General features: G+C 42.2%; 1 long non-coding RNA gene across 9 annotated transcripts in view; it reads left to right on the top strand.

Moving 5' to 3' along the window:
* LOC127486866 (uncharacterized) overlaps positions 1 to 18,017 on the top strand; it is a 192,354-nt gene that overhangs the window by 34,373 nt on the left and 139,964 nt on the right. For 6 of the 9 annotated variants that reach the window (XR_011388571.1, XR_011388573.1, XR_011388572.1 and 3 more), the window contains one exon: positions 15,543 to 15,638. The exons of 2 other annotated variants lie outside the window; for them this stretch is intronic. This is a non-coding gene — a long non-coding RNA (uncharacterized lncRNA). Of the gene's footprint in view, positions 1 to 15,199; positions 15,325 to 15,542; positions 15,639 to 18,017 lie in introns of all 9 variants that reach the window. One more of the 9 variants, XR_011388566.1, reaches the window with a different exon arrangement.

Here is an 18,017-nt window from a genome sequence, read left to right as displayed (position 1 = left end):
GGGCGGAGATGAAGGTGACAGATTGATGAAGATCAGGAGAAACGAATTTGGAAAGGGAGGGAGGAGCAAACTGATGAAGAGTTGTAAAAACCAGAAAAGCAATTCTAAATTAGATGTAGAAATGGCAGGATGACAAGGTGAAGTTCTCTACAGGGAGAGAGTTGCTAGGCTGACACATTTGAGTCAGCCTGAAATTTTTAAAAGTAGGAATTCAAAAAAGCAAGAGCAGTGTAATTATTCTACAGAAGGCAGAAATTGGTAAGTTACCTGCAGAGGTGAACCCTGGGCAGCTCATCTGGGCCCTTTCCCTTGATTCTGTGCTGTGATTTGGTCAACGCAGCTTGTTTTTAATTTGTTGCTAAAGGAGAATTATCAAACACATGAGTCTGACTTAAGTCATAGAGTACTGACCTCAGGAGTTGCAAACACCCCTCACCCTTGGTTTCTGCAGGCCATCTTACTTTTCCTTGCATTAACTATTTACTCTCTGCTGGCTCCTGAAAATTGCACAGAAAGGAACACTGCAAAAGGACTCACCCCCTGAAAATCTCACCGCCACTGAATGCATCCTGCTCCTCACTAACTTAGGTATTGACAAGGTTAAAGAAAAGCAGCTGGGAGTCTACGTGGAAATCTGGTGGAGAACACTGGTGTCCAGGCTCATCAGTATTCTATAATGAGCTTCCCTGGGATCTCTCTCTTTTTGTCCAGCAGACACATCCCCACCCCCACCCCCCCACTCCACCCCACATCCCATACCCCCATCCCTAGTCCTGGAAACTTTGTTTGCCTTTGAATTTTCTTGTGACCAGGTCAAAAAAGTGAGAAAACATTTCCTCACCCAGCGCCAGGGGGTCTAGTGAGAACCAAATAAAATAACATATACAGAAATGCTGTGTAAAGCAACATAAGCCCAATCTCACAAATAGAAATGATGATACTATTCAAATTCTCACCCCATCTTCTTTTCTCACTTTTGTCTCTCTCTTTTCTCACATATGTGTGTATAACCTCATGAACATGTGAAAGCATGCATGTGAGTGTGGAAAAATGTGATTTCATGCCATCCTAAAATTTCTATAAATGTCATAGTGCAATTAGTAACCCTGTGCATTTATAAATGGCAGTCAGCTCCTGAATACAAACAGAAGTTAAGAGCATCACATAGTGAGCAGAACAGGAAACAGAGGAAGTGCATTTATAATGGGCATCTTTTTTTCCATCAGCCTTAGAATTCTCAGGACAAATTGAATTCAGCAATCCCCATAAGGCCTAAAGATGAACTTAGTTTTTAAGACAATGATGAACTCACTGCCATTGTTGTGCAAGAATATTATTGTATTCCTTTATTATCATATATAGTACCTTTCCTTGAAAAGCCAAAGGCATTTTACAAAACTGACAGTGATCCTCACCGTGTCCCTCTGGACTGACTTGGCTTCATTACAAACCATAAATAATAACTGCCCTTTATTTTGAAATGTCTCCTACAGAAGTTGTTAACAGTGAATTGGATAGTCATGATTTGTGGATTCTAAAGGGAGTCATTTCATGGGAGTTAAACAGGGTGAATTCCTATAGGTTTTGATCTATTGGAATTATTTTGACTCAAAAAAAATTAGTTGCATCAGAACAATTCCAGTGCACTTGAAGTGTCCCTCATAATTACTAATATTTTCTTTTAAATTAAAAGAAATTTATACTATGACTACACTGCATAAAGTAAATATGAAACAATTATTCAATTTGCTGATTCAGTGAAGATCTCCAAACAAAGAAGTTATTTATGGGCATATTTTCTGGGTTCCCTGGGTTTAGTTGTCTAACTAGGGAGGTCAGTCACATTGTCTGGATGGCCTGCAGACACTCCTGAGGAAAGTGGCTTCTTTTTTCTTTTAAGATTTATGTTTATTTTACTTATTTGAAAGGCAGAGAGAGAGAAAGAGAGAGAGAGAGAGAGAGAGAGAGAGAGAGAGAGAAATCTTCCACCCGCTGGTTCATTCCCTAGGCCAGAGCTGGGGCAGGCCAAAGCCAGGAGCCACGAGCTTCTTCCAGTTTTCCCACATGGGCAGCAGGGGCCCAAGTAGTTGGACCATCTTCTGCTGTTTTTCTCAGACCATTAGCAGGGTGCTGGATCAGAAGTAGAGCAGCTGGGACTCGGACCAGTGCCCTTATGAGATGCTGGCAATGCAGTCAACAGCTTTACCCATGACACCACAATGCTAGCCTCAGTGGGTCCTTTTTCACTCCTTATTGGAGGGAGAATGCTGGACAGCCACATTTAGTACCAATGTGTCCTCACCTCTTTGAACACAATTGGTTGGATAAGGATGGGGACCTGACTCAAAGGCAGCCAATGAAGGAGCTATTAGCTATCCATGCGTAATAGAGGATCTTAGCCAGACCATTTGTCTGTCTTGGGAATTTCATGTAGGACATGCCAAGAGAATTAAATAGTCTGCAGTGGGGAGACAAAGTGAAAGGGAGTGAGATAGAGACTGGTGGGATCAGGCTACAAGTGAGGTAAAGCCTCGTAAGTTATAGTTATGAATTAGCTGATCTAGAAGATGGAGAGAAGGATCTCAGATTGGAGGGTGATGAAGGTGGGTTACAGGAAGAGAAAATAGAAGGCATGTGGAGAAGAACAGGTGCCCTAGAAATTGTGGAGTACTGCAGCAAAGACACACCACTGCCGAGATCTCCAGAGAAGCTGTGGAGTAAGACCCACCCCACGGTTTACTCCTCCTGCCCCTGGAAACTCAAAAAACCTCCAGCCTGATATGGAATATTATAGCACATAGATTCACTGCTTACCAGCCATTGTGATAGTGTACGAATCCAAGTCATAGTCATTCACCTAAAAACAAGAACGAAACAAACAAAAATAACAAAATACCTTCTTCCTAGGAGATTTTCCAACAACACTATAGAGATTAATGTGTACTTGGTAGACAATTTACTCTTTAGCAGGCTAATTACATTTTTAGCAGGATTAAACATTATCTTAATAAAAAAGAAGGTATAGATATGGGGGTATTCTTGAAATCTCAGCATATCCTCTTCCTAGTCTGTTGTTTTTCCTAGATAATGATATTACTGTCCCTATTTACATCAGAACAGAAACTCAGAACACCTGCTAATTTATGCTATACCTTATTTTCTTCCCCAAACACTACTCCTAGAAATTAGCTATTTCTTTTAGTCATCTAATATTCAACAGCCATGCAGCAATCTCTCATTATCCCCCCTCTTTGATTAATGCTCTTTTTAAAATTACTAAGTATAGTTGTCACTACTGAAAAATAAAACTAGAAGAACTCATATTAAAATGTTTTCCATTTTCATTTACGTTTACTCTCCCTAGTATTATTTATTAAACAATTAAATTACTATTAGCAGATGGTAATTGCAGGGAATAAAATGCAAATGCCTATGATATCAAATAAGAATGTTTTATTGATAGAATTTAAACGTTCATTGTTGATTGGTCATTTTCCTATAGAAGAAAAAGATAACAGGGTTGCATATTATGTCCCACTTAGATTAATTAATGCATTTACTCAAGAGATCGTGGTGGTGTCCTAAGTTAATGATATGGAAAGACAGTGATTTTGAGCATATGGTCAATGTGGAATATACTTGTATAGGCACAGAATAAACTAAGACATAATGGTGTAATATCTGTGAATGGTTAGTGCTTGTCTGTTTAGAGAGCATAGCACACTTGAATCTCAAGGAGCTGAAATCCATTACATACACTGAAGAAGGGAATAGTTTGAGCATCAATAATTTCTCATATTTTTCTCCCACTGATGGATTTCCACCATGGATGTCCAGTTTTAAATGGATCATTCATATTTCAAATGTATCTTTTTAAAAATATATTTATTTATTGAAAATATTCTATTAATTCAATATATATTTAATAGCCAAAATGAGGTCCTGCTAAGCATGAGAGAATCTCTTGCATACTGACTTTACAGAATTTCAGTAGAAATAAAAGGAATTGGATTTGTGCAAAGTTTTCTTTAAAAAGGTATTTATTTACTAGGGAGGCAGTTACAGAGAGAGGGAGAGACAGAGAGAGAGGTCTTCCATCTGCTGCTTCACTCCCCAGATGGCTGCAATGCCAATCTGAAGCCAGGAGCCAGGAGCTTCCTACAGGTCTCCCACATGGGTGCAGGGGCCCAAGTACTTGGGCCATATTCTATTGCTTTCCCAGGCCATAGCACGGAGCTGGATCAGAAGTGGAGCAGCTGGGACTCAAATCAGCTCCCATATGGGATGCCAGCACCACAGATAGATGCTTAACCTGCTATGCCACAGTGCCAGCCCCTTGTGCAAACTTTTCTGCTAGATTTTGTGAGACATCGAAAATAGCTCAGAAATTCCATCAATATCCTCTGACAGTTCCAGGAATACTACAATGAGACCTCTGTAGTCATAGTTTTTGTAGTTCTTCAAGCTTTTTAAGGACAATTTTGATATCAAATCCTCATTTCCACGGTCAGCTTAGAATAGGGGTTTTGATTATGGGGTTGTTATATAGGTAACCAACAGATCATCTTGTTCCTCACTGAAAGTAGAACCTGGATTTGGTTAATTCTTGTACAGGGAGCATCTGTTTCAGAGGAGACTGACTCCTTATCAACCTGAAAGCACGACTTAAAATTGGTTTGTACCTTTTTCTTTGCCTTTGACTTGGTGTAGCTGGTTCTACCAATAAGAGATTAGGAGAAACTTACCGATTTAAACCAATCATGTTAAGTATGTGACAAAAGTTGACCTGGATTGGGGAGCTTTATGGAATTTTCTTTATTTGTTTAAAAAATGGAAAGAAACAATGAAATTTCACTTTCCCTTTGCCCTGCCTGTGTGGGTACAGTGTAATGACATGACACTTGGAGCTACCACAGTTTCTTTTAGATCATGGGGAAATTGCACTGGGAAGATGGAAACTGGCAGACTGGAAAGGTAGAAAAAGCTTGACCCTGGTAATTTGTTAAATCACTTTATTTACTAATCCTGGAATTTCTCTACCTTTGGATTTCTTTCTGTGTGATGTGACTTTAGTCACTTTTAGTTGTTGTTTTTCTAGATATTTCTTTTTTTTAACTTTTATTTAATGAATATAAATTTCCAAAGTACAGCTTATGGATTACAATGGCTTCCCCCCCATAACGTCCCTCCCACCTGCAACCCTCCCCTTTCCCACTCCCTCCCCCCTTCCATTCACATCAAGATTCATTTTCGATTCTCTTTATATACAGAAGATCAGTTTAGCATACATCAAGTAAAGATTTCAACAGTTTGCTCCCACACAGAAACATAAAGTGAAAAATACTGTTTGAGTACTAGTTATAGCATTAAATCACAATGTATAGCACACTAAGGACAGAGATCCTACATGAGGAGTAAGTGCACAGTGACTCCTGTTGTTGACTTAACAAATTGACACTCTTGTTTATGGCATCAGTAATCACCCTAGGCTCTTGTCATGAGCTGCCAAGGCTATGGAAGCCCCCTGAGTTCACCGACTCTGATCATATTTAGACAAGGCCATGGTCAAAGTGGAAGTTCTCTCGTCCCTTCAGAGAAAGGTACCTCCTTCTTTGATGACCCATTCTTTCCACTGGGATCTCACTCACAGAGATCTTTCATTTAGGTTTTTTTTTTCCCCCCAGAGTGTCTTGGCTTTCCATGCCTGAAATACTCTCATGGGCTTTTCAGCCAGATCGGAATGCCTTAAGGGCTGATTCTGAGGCCAGAGTGCTGTTTAGGACATCTGCCATTCTATGGGTCGGCTGTGTATCTCACTTCCCATGTTGGACCATTCTCTCCCTTTTTGATTCTATCAGCTTGTATTTGCAGACACTATTTTTGTTTATGTGATCCCTTTGGTTCTTAGTCCTATCATTATGATCAATTGTGAACAGAAATTGATCACTGGGACAAGTGAGATGGCATTGGTACATGCCACTTTGATGGGATTGAATTGGAATCCCCTGGCATATTTCTAACTCTACCATTTGAGGTAAGTCAGCTTGAACATGTCCCGAATTGCACATCTCTTCCCTCTCTTATTCCCACTCTTCTGTTTAACAGCGATCACTTTTCAGTTAAGTTTCAGCCCTTAAGAATAATTTCTTCTTCTTTTAAGGATTTATTGTTTTTATTTGAAAGGCAGAGTTACAGAGAGAGGTAGAGATAGAGTGAGAACAGTTTCCATCTGCTGGTTCATTCCCCAGATGGCCACAAAAACCAGAGCTGGCCTGATCCGAAGCCAGGAGCTTTTTCCAGGTCTCCCACTTGGGTGCAGGGGTCCAAACACTCAGGCCATCCTCTGCTGCTTTCCCAGGCACACTAGCAGGGAGCTGGATTAGAAGTGGAGTAGCCGGAACTAGAATCGGTGCCCATATGGGATGCCGGCACCTCAGGCCAGGGCTTTAACCTTCTGTGCCACAGTGCCATCCCCTGGATATTTCTGATAGAGCTAAAAACAATTCGATTGGTATCATAAAAGCAATTAGAATTTTTAAAATATTGGAAATAAACAAGCTTACTCATGGAATCTGAGTTGTAAGGCACCTTAAAGGTCATCTACTTTAACCATCTGACTACGCTGTGAAACTTGAAAATGAACAAGCAATCTATAACTACTATTATGTGGGAGTAAGCTTTCACTGACACCTTGAAATTACTGCCAGAATGACCAAATTAATGGTGTATTAATAAGAGGCAATCTCTTAAAGATTGAATTATGTTCTCTTCCCTCCCCTTCATGTGTTGATAGGGTCCTTTTTTTTTTTTTTTTAAGATTTATTTATGTAGTTGAAAGTCAGAGTTACAGAGAGGGAGAGGGAGAAAGAGAGAGAGAGAGAGAGAGAGAAAGAGAAAGAGATATCGTCCATCCACTGGTTCACTCCCCAGATGGCCACAATTGCCAGAGCTGCGCCAATCTGAAGCCAGGAGTCAGGAGCTTCTTCCAGGTCTCCCATGCAGGTGCAGGGGCCCAAGCACTTGGGCCGTCTTCTACTGCTTTCCCAGGTCACAGCAGAGAGCTGGATTGGAAGTGGAGAAGCCGGGACTCAAACAGGCGCCCATATGGGATGCTGGCACCTTAGATGGCGCCTTTACCCGCTATGCCAGAGCGCTGGCCCTGATCTTTAAAGAGGCAGGAGATACTTGGATGATTTGAGATAGGGTCTTTAAGGAGGTAACTAAGAGTAAATGAGGTCATAAGGCCTTAATCTGATAGCACTGGTGTCTTTACCAGGAGGGAGGTAGCACTGGGGATACCTGCACACAGAGAAAAAGCCATGTGAGGACACGATGAGACAGTGGCTGTCTGTAAGCCAAGGAGAGGCCTCGGGAGAAAGCAAGGCTGCTGATACCTTATCTTAGCTTTTCTGTTGTCAGCATTGTGGAAAAATATATTTCTGGTGTTTAGGCCACCTAGTCTGTAGTATTTTGTTAAAGCGCCTTGAGGAGACTAATAGAAGATCCAAAGAAAATTGCTTTAAAAATAAGCAAATTTATCCTGTCAAAATATTGAGATGTCATGGTTGATTACTTAACAGCTCAGTGATGTGAGCCAGGCCCCGGGATCTCTCCATCTTCCTGCTCCGCCATCCTCAGCATACTGACTTCTCACCGTGCATGTGTTCATGCATGGAAGCCAAGGATTAGTACCAGCTCCAAGTTTAACTTCCACACAGCTGCTTTCAACAGAAAAGCCAGCTTCTCATGAAAATCTGTCTAAGAGTGAAGGAAATTTTCCCAGAAATCGGTCAGTAGTCGTTTTTAAAACATTTATATTCATTTTTTGTCTTTCGGCTTTAAAGTCTTTCAGATCATACAGAAAGTGTAGAGTTCAGTGAGTATACATAGGTCTAACAGCTTTTAACATTATGCCACATTTGCTTCATATTTACATATACACATACACACACTGCTTTTTATTTTTAAAAAAGATTTATTTATTTATTTGAAAGGCAGAGTTACAGAGAGATGGAGAGAGACATAGACAGAGAGGTAAAAAGACATCTTTCATCCACATTTGGTTCACTTCCCAAATGGCAGCAAGAGCTCCAGCAAGGCCAGGCCAGTCAGAAGCCTAGAACTCCATTCAGGTCCCCTATGTGGCTGGCAGGGGCCCAACTACTTGGGCCGTCTTTGCTTTCCCAGGCACATTACAGGGATCTGGATAAGAAGTAGACCAACTGGAACTGGAACATGTGCTCCTATGGGATGCCAGTATTCCAAGTGGTGGTTAACCTATTGCACTACAAGGCTGGCATCTACCTATTACTTTTTTTTTTTTTTTGAAGATTTGTTTTATTTTGAAAGACAAGTTACAGAGAGAGGTAGAGACAGAGAGAGAGAGAGAGATCTTCCATCCAGTGGTTCACTCCCCAGATGCCACAGAGCTGCGCCAATCCGAAGCCAGGGGCTAGGAGCTTCCTCTGGGTCTCTCATGTGGGTACAGGGGTCCAAGGATTTGGGCTGCCTTCTACTGCTTTCCCAGGCCATAGTAGAGAGCTGGATCAGAAGAGGAGCAGCTGGGACTAGAACTGGTGCCCATATGGGATGCTGGTGCTTCAGGACAGGGCTTTAACCCACTGCACCACAGCACCGGCCCCCCTATTACGTTTTAAAAACATATTTTTAAAAGTATGTATCATGGGGCCGGCACTGTGGTGCAGTGGGTTAACACCCTGGCCTGAAGCACCGGCATCCCATAGGGCACGGTTCGAGACTCGGCTGTTCCACTTCTGATCCAGTTCTCTACTATGGCCTGGGAAAGCAGTAGAAGATGACCCAAGTCCTTGGGCCCCTCCATTCGTGTGGGAGACCCAGAGGAAGCTCCTGGCTCCTGGCTTCGGATCAGCACAGCTCTGACTGTTGCAGCCAATTGGGGAGTGAACCATTGGATGGAAGACCTCTCACTCTGCCTCTCCTCTCTCTGTGTAGCTCTGACTTTCAAATAAATAAATAAATCTTTTTTTTAAAAAAAGTATGTATCATATACATGGGATTTGTGATACAGATCATAAAATGAGGAAAGAAGATTATTATTTAAAAGATTTATTTTTTTATTTGAAAGAGTTACACAGAGAGAGAAGGAGAGGCTGGGAGAGAGAGAGAGAGGTCTTCCATCCACTGGTATACTCCTCAATTGGCCACAATGGCTGGAGCTGTGTGGATCCAAAGCCAGGATCCAGGAGCTTCTTGCCAGTCTTCCACATGGGTGTGCAGGGGCCCAAGGATTTGGGCCATCTTCTACTGCTTTCCCAGGCCATAGCAGAGACCTGGATTGAAAGTGGAGCAGCCAGGTCTCGAACCGGCGCCCATATGGGATGCCGGTACTGCAGGTGGCAGCTTTACCTGCCACGCCACATCACTGGCCCCAAGATTGCTCTTGTAAATTCTTGCTCATCAAGATCATTGTATATAAAAATGCTACTGGTTTTGTGTTATTATGCTGCAACTTTAAAAATTTTATTTATTTATTTTTATTTTCCCTCTCTCCCTCCCTCCCTCTCCCTCTCTCTTTCTCTTATCCTGCCACTTTGCTGACTTCACTTATCAGGTTTTTTTTGTTTTTTTGTTTTTTTTGTTTTTTTTTTTGACAGAGTGGACAGTGAGAGAGAGAGAGAGAAAGGTCTTCCTTTGCCGTTGGTTCATCCTCCAATAGCCGCTGCGGCCGGCGCATCGCGCTAATCCGAAGGCAGGAGCCAGGTACTTCTCCTGGTCTCCCATGTGGGTGCAGGGCCCAAACACTTGGGCCATCCTCCACTGCACTCCCTGGCCACAACAGAGAGCTGGCCTGGAAGAGGGGCAACCAGGACAGAATCCGGTGCCCCGACTGGGGCTAGAACTCGGTGTTCCGGCACCGCAGGTGGAGGATTAGCCTAGTGAGCCGCAGTGCCGGCCCACTTATCAGTTCTAATAGTCTCCTGGTAGAGTGTTTTCATTCCTCTCTATATAGAATCATGTCATTTGCAAACAGGGATAATTTGACTTCCTTCTTTCCTATTTGTATGTTTTTTCTTTCCTTCACTTGCCTAATTGCTCTGGTTAAAACTTACAAAACTGTATTGAATATGAGAGGTGAGAGTGTACATCCCTGTCTGGTTCCAGATCTTAGCAGAAATGCTTCCAGCTTTTCTCCATTTAATATGACATTGGCTGTCGGCTTGTGGTATATAGCCTTTATTGTGTTGCGATTTATTTTTCACACCTAATTTATGCTTTTTTTATCCTAAATGACTGTCATATTTTATCAAGTGCTTCCTCTGCATCTTCCGAGGTGATCATAGGTTCTCATCCTTCAATTCTGTTTATGTGATATATTTTGTTTATTGATGTGCATATAATTGAACCATCCATGTATCCCTGGGATAAATCCCACTTGGTCCGGGTGAATGATGATGCATTGGATTAGGTGTGCTAGTGCTTTGTGGAGGATTTTCAAATGTATGTTGACTGGGGATATTGATCTATAGTTATCTATAGTTTTATTTTTGTTGTTGTATCCTTGCTAGATTTGGAGTTAAGGTCATATTTGCCTTATAGAATGAGTTTGTAAGGGTCCTTTCTCTTTTGAGTGTTTGAAATAGTTCGAACTGGCATTATTTTTTCCCTAAAAATTTGCTAGTATCCAGGAGTGAATTCTTCTGATCCTGGACTTTTCTTTGTTGGCACTGTTTATTTCCGATTTGATCTCATCATTGTTTATTGGTCTGTTTAGTTTTTCTATGTCTTCATGATTCAATATTGGTAAGTTATATGTTTATACAAATTTATAATTTCTTCTTTGTTTCTTACTTATTGGCATAAAATTTTTCATAATAGTTCCTAGTGATTCTTTGTGTTTTTGTAGTATCAGCTATAATATCTCCTTTTTCATTTCTGATTTTATTAGTTAGAATCTTCTCTCAGTCTGGCTAGCAATTTATTAATTTTGCTTATCTTTTCAAAGAACTAACTTTTCATTTCATTAATATTTTGTATAATTTCTAAAATTCCCATTTTATTTTTTTCCTCTCTAATTTTTATTATTTTATTTTTTACTAATTTTGGGCTTGGTTTGTTTTTATTTTTCTGTCCTTGAGATATGTAGTTAGGTTATTTATTTGATATCTTTTCTTTTTTTATGTAGGTGCTTATTACTACAAACATTGCTCTTAGTACTGTTTTTGCTGTATTCCATATGTTTTTATAAGAATAAATAAATTCTCATTGGGATAAGAAATTTTGATTTCTGCAATAATCCATTATTCATTCATTCCAGATGATGGTTTTCCATCTCCTTGTATTTGTATAATTTCTAGCCCTTTTGTTGTTAATTACAGCTTTACTCCAATATGGTCAGAAAAGATATATGGCATAATTTCAGGGTTTTTTTTAACGTGTTAATTCTTGTCTTGTGGCCTAGTATATGAAATATCATAGATAATGTTCCATATGGTAATGAAAAGAATTTGTATTCTATCTTTGTGTGATAGAATGTTCTGTAAATGTCTAGTATATCCATTTGCTCTATAGCATAGATTAGCTCTAGTTATCTCTATTGTTTCTTTCTTTCTTTTTTTTATTTTTATTTATTTGACAGGTAGAGTTATAGACAATGAGAGAGAGAGAGACAGAGAGACAGAGAGAAAGGTCTTCCTTCCGTTGGTTCACTCCTCAAATGGCTGCTATGGCTGTCACAGCGCCGATCCGAAGCCAGGAGCCAGGTGCTTCTTCCTGGTCTCCCACACGGGTGCAGGGGCCCAAGCACTTGGGCCATTTTCCACTGCCTTCCTGGGCCACAGCAGAGAGCTGGACTGGAAGAGGAGCAACCGGGACTAGAACTGGCACCCATATGGGATGCTGGTGCCACAGGCAGAGGATTAACCAAGTAAGCCACAGCGCCGGCCCCCTTTCTTTTTTAAAAGATTTATTTAAATTATTTGAAAGACAGAGTTAGAGAGAGAGAGGTAGAGCCAGAGAGAGAGGTCTTCCATTGGCTGGTTCACTCCCCAGATGACTGCAATGGCCAGAGCTGAGCTTATCTGAAGCTAAGAGCCAAGATCTTCTTCCAGGTCTTCCATGTGGGTACAGGGGCCCAAGCACTTGGGCCGTCTTCCACTCTTTTCCCAAGCCACAGCAGAGAGCTAGATTGGAAGTAGAGCAGCCAGGACTTGAACTGGCACCCATATGGGATGCTGACCCTGCAGTCTGCGGTTTTAACCCACTGTGCCACAGTGCCAGCCCTTTGCTTTTTTTCTTGATTGATATTTTTATGGTTGATTTTTCCACTGACAAAAGTGAAGTGTTGAAGTCCCCCAGTATCATTATATTGGAGCTTATGTCTCTGTAAATCTACTAACATGTGTTCTAAAAAAGTGGGTGCTTTGGCCTTCAGTGCATACACACTTACAATGGTCATATCTTCTTATTAAATTGATTCCTTGTTCATTGTATAGTGAACTTCCTTTTCTCTTTTTTTTTTCTTAAGATGTATTTATTTTATTTGAAAGATTTACACAGAGAGAGGAGGAGAGGCAGAGAGAGGGAGAGAGAGGGAGAGAGAGGTCTTCCATCCACTGGTTTACTCCCCAAGTGGCCGCAATGGCTGGAGCTGCACCGATCCGAAGCCAGGAGCCAGAAGCCTCCTCCGGGTTTCCCACGTGGGTGCAGGGGTCTAAGGACTTGGGCCATCTTCCACTGCTTTCCCAGGCCATAGCAGAGAGGTGGATCAGAAGTGAAGCAGCTGGGACTCAAACTGGAGCCCACATGGGATGCCGCACTGCAGGCCGACGCCTTGCCCCGTACACCATAGTGCTGGCTCCCCTTGTCTCTTTTAACAATTTTTATTTTAACATCTCTTTTGTCTGATTAAAGTATAGGTACTCCTGCTTAGTTTTGATTTCAATTTGCATGGCATGGCATATCTTTTCTCATCCTTCCAGTTTCAGTCTGTGTATGCCTTTATTGGATAAGGTTTTTCCTTTCCTTTCCCTTTCCCTTTCCTTTTTTTTCCTCCCTCCCTCCCTCCCTTCCTTCTCTCTCTCTCTCTCTCTCTCTCTCTCTCTCTCTCTTTCTTTCTTCTTCTTCTTTTTTTTTTAAAGATTTTACTTATTTATTTGAGAAGTAGAGTTACAAACAGAAAGAGGAGGACAGAGTTAGAGGTCTTCCATCTGCTGATTCACTACCCAAATGGCCACAACAGCCGGATCTGGGCTGATCTGAAACCAGGAACCAAGAGCTTCTTCTGGGTCTCCCATGCAGGTGCAAGGGCCCAAGCATTTGGCTATCTTCTACTGCTTTCCCAGACATAACAGAGAGCTGGATTGGAAGAGGATAATCTGGGACATGAACCAGCACCTGTGTGGGATGCTGGAGCTGCAGCGGAGGCTTAGCCTCCTATGCCACAGTGCTGGCCCCAAAGTACATTTCTTGTAGGCAGCATACTGTTGGGTCTTAAAAAAAAAACTTATGCAGCCAGTCTATATCTATTAATTGGAGTATTTAGTTTATTTATATTCAGTTATTATTGATTGATAAGTAATGGTTTTGTCCTGCCATTTTCTTTAAATTTCTTTTGTTTGTTTGCATATCTTCTGTTCTAATAGGTTTCATACTTTCATGGTGAAGATTATTGTCCTTTGTTTCTGTATGTAGCACATCCTTAAGTATCATTTGTAAGGGTGGTCAGGTATTGATGAATTCCTTCTGTTGTTGCCTGTCTTGGAAAGTCTTTATTTCTCCTACTTGTATGAAAGCTTTGGTAAGTAAAGTTTTATGGGTTAGTGATGTTAATCTTTCAGAACTTAGGCTATATGTCTTCCATCTTTCCTGGCTTGTTAAGAAATCTGCTGTGAATCTAATGGGAGTTCCTTTAAAAGTGATCAGGCACTTTTCTTTTGTAAATCTTAGAATTCTCTCTTTGTAACTATAATGTATTCTGGTGAGGTTCTGATCATGTGTTTTGGGGGTCCTATGAGCTTCCTATATCTGGATGTCTATATCTTTCTCCAAATTGGGTCAAATTTTCAGTTATTAGTTCACTGAATAGCAGTGTGGTATACAGACTACCGGCACTTCTCCAAATCAGGAGCCAGTGCTATGAGGGCAGCACTGGTGCCAGGAGCAAGCTAGGTATCCATGACTCTCAGCTGCTGCTTCACTCCAGAGCCTCAAGAACAGCACTAGTGTTGGGTGGAGGAAGCATGTCTCCCAGATACTGCCTGAGAGATTGAGTTTACCTACCAGTCAGCAGAGCAGAAACTCCCAGATCACTCTCTATGGGCTGCGTGAGCTGGGTGGGATGCAGAAACCTTAGGCGGGAGCTGCAAACAAGCAGCAGCACACTAGTCTTACAGGAGCACAGGAATCTGGCAGCTGCCATGGGAGGAGCTGGAGCTTTAGCAGGGTACAGAAACCCAGGCCAATCCTTTGAGCAAGTGAGCAGCGGACTGAACCGGTCAGGGCATGTGCAGCCTGAGCCAGAGCCCCAAGGATGCACACTGTCTGCTGGGCTGCGTGGAGCCCAAAAATCCTAGGTACTTGTTCATGGGAGGGGCAAGAAGAGCCTAGAGTGATGCCTGGGATGGGCGGGGCACAGAAACTTGAGATATTGTCAAGAGGTAGGTGTGGGGAGGAGAAAGGTTCTTGGTGCCCAGCTGTGTGGAGCTGGGTCTGCAGGCCTTCTCTGTGCCAGTTGTTTGGAGCAGGCTGTGTTCACTGTCAAGAACGAGCACAATATATAGAGCGTATTCACCTGGTCAAATGTGCCCACTGTCTATAGCTTGGGCCACTCTCTATTGTTTGTTCAGACCCTACTGCTAGAACCGTCCCTACTGTACAGACAGCTCTAGCCTTGGTGGGACAGACTTAGTGTGCACGGGTTCTAGCAGCACTGAGAGATATTTTGAGTGGTAGGGAGTGGAATATGTAGTGGGGAGGAGGATGATCCCTACTTTTAGAGTCCTGGGGCCTGGGTACCCAGCTGTCTTGCTCCCATTGAGCCTGAAGTGCAGAGTACTGTGTGGGCTAAGGTGATGGGATCATCCTTGCTCCGTTGGGCCCAGCTGGACCTGTGAGGCTTAGTCTTCCTTGCTAAAGAGCAGTAAAGTCTTCTGGGATGGAGACATACAAGGGTTTCTATCTCTAGAGTAGTATGCATTCTGAAAATGACTCTTTTTTCAAGATGGTACTGCATTGCCAAAGCCTGCTCTCTGAAGGTGGGAGTAGTGGATAAAGTGAATTCTTCATTTGGAGCAAAGTGGCTGTGTATTTTCCAGGGAGGTCTCCTTACTGAGCTCCCAGTCTGTGGTGAGTGGATTCACCTCTAATGAGGATTGTCATGTAAGGTGTTCATGCAGATGGATTCCACTGATGCTTTCCTGTTCACGGTTTCTCCTAGAAAGAGAGAATCTCTCCAGTTGTGGGGCTGGGAATTCAGTTGCCCATTGGTTTTGTTTTTCTCTTTATGCTGCTATGCCTGGTCATAGTGTCTGACTGTGTGCCCACTCTTCTCCTATTGCATCCAGGTGCTCTTTTTTGGGCACTCATCTTGAGATGTAGCTGCTTTGGGTCTGCTCAGTGGAGGAGGAGTGAATGCTGGGCCTCTCTATTCGACTATTTTGGTAAGTCTTTTTTAAAGATATTTATTTATTTATTTGAAAGAATTACACAGAGAGAGGAGAGGTAGAGATAGAGAGGGAGAGGGAGAGGGAGGGAGAGCTGGGGAGAGAGAGAGAGAGATAGAGGTCTTCCATCCACTGGTTCACTTCCCAACTGGCCACAATGGCAGGAGCTGTGCTGATCCGAAGCCAGGAGCCAGGAGCTTCTTCTGGGTCTCCCACATGGGTGCAGGAGCCCAAGGACTTGGGCCATCTTCTACTGCTATCCCAGGCCATAGCAGAGAGCTGGATCAGAAGAGGAGCAACCAGGACTAGAACCGGCACCCATATGGGCTGCTGGTGCTTCAGGCCAGGGTGTAAACCCGCTGGGCCACAGCGCCGGCCCCTATTTGACTATTTTGAACACTCTCACCCCCAGTAGTCTTGTTTACATGCCGTATTAGTCAAAATTGTATCCCATGAATTTTCCTAAATAATCTCTGTCAAGGAGAATGGGATTACTGTGACTGGATCAGAACAATGGTGATTCACTCAGTTTGGCTGAGGAACCCTCCCGTGATGCTGGTAGCCCCCTCGAATCTGTTAGCCAAGAACTGTGGAGGGGGATCAGGTTGGGAGAGAGAGTGAGTCTTGGATAGGCAACAAACAAGATTTTTCTTGTAGGTTTGTTTCATTTCCTGTCTTACCCTAATTTATAAACCTGGCACATCTTCCAATCTGTCAAAGGGAGAGGGCCAGGGAGACAGGATTACAGGTAACATCCCTTGAGTCTGTCCAGTTTTCTTTTACCTTCTTGCATGCTTATTAAGCAGTTTTCTTTTGATTAATTAGGATACCCAACTACCTTGGTAGGAAGTGCCCTGGATAGCCGATGGACATAATTATGTACATTAAAGAAGTGTATCACATGTTGTAAATTAATAACTTCATGTTCTGACTTCACATAACAGTCTCATGAGTGTAATTAAAGTAAATAATTTGTTCATCATTCATTCATCATTTTCTTTGTGCTGGGCACTACTATAGAAGCTAGAAATACAGAAGTGACTAGGCTATGAGTCCTACTCTAGAGTCCATAAGGAGTGCACAGTCCCAAAGGCAGCTATTATTGTTACCACCTGGGGAGCACGTCTCAGGCACTGGATAAACTTCTTTCTGTGCTTCACAGTTGTGCTGCCTGGTACCTTCTGACCCCACTTCCTAGACTTCTTTTCTCCACTCACTCTGCTCCAGCCACCTTGATCCATGAATTCTTGAAACCATTCTTGTCAGTCTGATCAGGATTTTCATGGAATCTGAATGGGTAGCAGATTTTGGTTGAAGAAAGCAGAATTTTGGTTTATTTTGTCTATTTCTCCATTTTTTTTTCAAATATAATTCCTTCCCAGTCTTTTCATATATTTGAAGAAAGAACCACAGGATCGTTATCTCTGTTGTTCAGGTACACTGATCTTCAGTTTGGTTTTCTGGGCCCTTCTGTTTAAACTCATGGATGGTCCCACTATATTCATCATGTCCCTGTTGGTAAGTGAAAACTTCTTTATTCTGTGCATGGGCACAGAGAGATTTGTGCAGTCTTTCCAAGTAGGGCAGTGTGAAAACATTTAATTCTTCTCATTATGGTTTTAATAAATGTCAATGTATTAAAGTTTCTCTTTTCCAATTTCTCCAGGCATTTTGTCTGAAATGTAGCAGTTATGCTTCTCCATTGTCTGCAGTTTCATGTTGCTCAACCTAAGGATTCAGGATTGCATTTTGGAGATGACTCCCTTTAATGCAGGCCATTTATAGTTTTGCTGCATAGACACAATTTCAACCTTTCAAAAGCAGCAGACATTGTTTCAGGGGAGAGATGAAAAACATTAAAGACAATATAGTGTCCTTCATAGTCTGAACTGAACTGTGGTTTGGGTCAGATAGCTTTCTAATTGGTATGGATTCTCAGTCCATTAAATGAAAGCTCTGATTACATTTTACAGCAGGTCACTAGGCAAAAATCTGCTTCTTGTGCACAGTGACTGTGGTTTCTTTCATTTGATGATGTTGCCGGAAGATACTGCTTGCTGGGGAGCAGATGAAGTCCATGGGCTGCCCTGTTCTCCTAACAACACCAAGCACTTCATATACCACAAGGCCCACTTATCCATCCCATTGCATCTAATATTAGTCTTATGTCCTGCAAACCACAGGGTGGTCCTTCCATTAAGAAAGTAGCAGTTTCAGACACCAGAACCAGATGTGAATCTCTGCCAAATGCTTGCTACATGTGATCAAAACTCCTAGCTTTCAACTTTAATATGTAGGTGAGAAATAAGGAGAGAAAGCACAGTCCAGGAACATTGCCATGCCTATTAGAAGGAAAATATGATTACTATGACTATG

Source organism: Oryctolagus cuniculus, chromosome 5, assembly GCF_964237555.1.
Source record: "Oryctolagus cuniculus chromosome 5, mOryCun1.1, whole genome shotgun sequence".
Lineage (NCBI taxonomy): Eukaryota > Metazoa > Chordata > Mammalia > Lagomorpha > Leporidae > Oryctolagus > Oryctolagus cuniculus.
This window is presented reverse-complemented; position numbering and strand designations above follow the sequence as displayed.